At 42.0% G+C, this 2,460-nt stretch overlaps 1 protein-coding gene across 2 annotated transcripts in view; it reads left to right on the top strand.

The window, feature by feature from the left end:
• The window catches only part of PPARGC1A (PPARG coactivator 1 alpha), an 804,378-nt gene that overhangs the window by 259,777 nt on the left and 542,141 nt on the right, over positions 1 to 2,460 (top strand). The window lies entirely within an intron of this gene.

Consider the following 2,460-nt stretch of genomic DNA (forward strand, 5'->3'; position numbering starts at 1 on the left):
AAAGAAAGAAAGAAAGAAAAAAACCCAATACAAAAACCACAGAGTGAAACTTCATAGGTATTTTTCTTCCCTGTATGTTCATAGTGGTTATTTATATCTGGGAAGTTTCCATTGGGATTTAGTTCAGGATATAGACTTGGCAGCGTGGCTTCTGCACTCCATGGTGACATTTGACAGACTGCAGGTAAAGCAGGATGGATTTCGTATAGCTAGATGGATGGATTTGGGGGCGAAGTGTTGGGGTTGTACTGTATTATGAAATGGATTTATTGATCTGAATCTAAAAGCGGCCCATTACCTATCAATAGGAGATCGGTATCAATAACATTTGATAAATTAGGGCTCCCGATCCTTTGCTTTGTTTGTTTTATGAACTCCACTTGGCAATAACAATAAAAGACTCCAGGTGGTGTATTGCAAATGGCTTATTGCGCTTGTCATGTGCATTAGTGACCTTAGGGCCCAGCTCTGGATACTGCATGTGCTATAACCAGGCAGAAATGCCCTGCTGGGCCTCACTTCCTTCCCAGAATTAGATATTCCCCCGCTATGTTGCATTTCAACATCGGCCTAGTGCATTAACCTTGGAACGCTGTGCCCAGGATGTAGGTAGCATCTTCATTTTCCAGATGAAGAAATTAAGACACTGTGAGGTTAAATGAACTGCCCAGGGCCACACGGTAAATCTATCATAGCGCTGGGATCCGGGCTGAGGTGCATGGTTCCTGGGTGAGGGTGCGACACTTTCCGTCTCTGTGGTGACAGAGTGAAAGGAGCTGAATTTGTAAAAAGCTTGCAGATAATGTGACACTTCTGCCCCGAGTGCAGTGAGGCTGCCATCTTACCTCTGAGTCTTTTGGGGAAGGAATTCACGTTCCTGTGCAGGAAGCAGACAGTTCCCTTGCGTTTTGGCAAAAAACATGCTTTATTTGGTCTTTGAAGCCACAGATCAAGGCTGAAGACATCCTACATACCGTTGGATGCTGACTGTCCAGGCGTGGTTCTTATTTTATCTTTTATGGGCCAGCTATTTGCTCAGCCAGATGTTAGATGATATGGAAGGTAGATAGAAGACACAGTTCTTCCCCTAAAGTGCTTACGTTTTTGTTGGTGGGAAAGGTTGAATGAGAATATTATGGATTGAACTGTGTTCCCGAAAACATGTTGAAATCCTAACTCCTGTACCTATGAATACATTTGGAACCCTGGTGGGAAAGTGGTTAAGAGCTCGGCTGCTAACCAAAAGGTCGATCCTTGGAAACCCTACTGGGCGGCTCTACTCTGTCATATATGGTTGCTATGAGTTGAAATTGACTCAACAGCAACTGGTTTGGTTTGGAGCCCTCTTGGTGCAGTAGTTAAGCATTTGGCTGCTAACCAAAAGGTCAGCAGTTCAAAGCCACCAGCTGATCCTTGGAAATCCTGTGGGGGCAGTTCTACTCTGTCCTGTAGGGTCCCTATGAGTTGGAATCGATTTGATGGCAACGGGGTTTTTACAGGTACCTATGAAGGTGAAACTTTTGAAAATAAGAGTTTTTGTTATGCTAATGAGGTAATACTGGAGTAGGGCGGGTCCTAAGTCTGGTCCCTTCTGAGTCTTATAAAAAGGGAAGACAGACATGGAGAAAGAGACGCACACATAGAGGGAAGAGGCCATGTGAGGAACCCTGTATAAACCAACGGATGCAAAGGAACACCTGGGGCTGCTGACAAGGAAGGAACCTTCCCTAGATCCGATGCCCTGATTTGGACTTCTAGCCTTCAAAACTGTAAGATATAAATTCTTTTTTCTTAAAGCCACACACTTGTGGTATTTTTTGTAATGGCAGCACTAGCAGATGAAGACAGCCAATTTGTATCCCCAAGCTTCCTTCTTAGTGGGATAGTAGAAATCTTTGATGGATGAAACAGTCCTTGTGACCCCAGTTCCCACAGTCACACCCACAAACATTATGATAATGAACGATTTCAATGTGCCAAATAAACACGTTGGATACACCGTCTCATCCAATCTCAGCAGTAACCTAGAAATTAGGCTAACAAAAGAGATTTCGCGTTAGCAATCCCTGGGTGTACCTTGTGGGGTTTAGGTATAACTCTGAAGGCATAACTGATTTCTTTGGTGTAAATTAAATTACCCTTTTGAGCATCTTCTAAAACTTCGAATTAGAGTCACTTTACTTTGTCATCATAATAATGATAAGCTGGAATAGAATACCAAAGAGATAATTATCTGGTGAAATATAGCAAAACCTTAAAGAACTAAAATGCTTGGGAGGTAAATGGAGTTTTATCAGATTACCTAGGGAAAATGTTTAAAAAAGTATTTTTAGTTTAAAATTCATTCTAAAGCATATCATGGAAACATACTTCTATCTCTGTTTTCTTGCCTTAGTAAGCATGATGTTGTGATGAATGTTACTCAATTTTCCTTTTTGTAGAGCCTCAGGATCATCATTC

This window comes from Trichechus manatus, unplaced genomic scaffold, assembly GCF_000243295.1.
Source record: "Trichechus manatus latirostris isolate Lorelei unplaced genomic scaffold, TriManLat1.0 scaffold00034, whole genome shotgun sequence".
Lineage (NCBI taxonomy): Eukaryota > Metazoa > Chordata > Mammalia > Sirenia > Trichechidae > Trichechus > Trichechus manatus.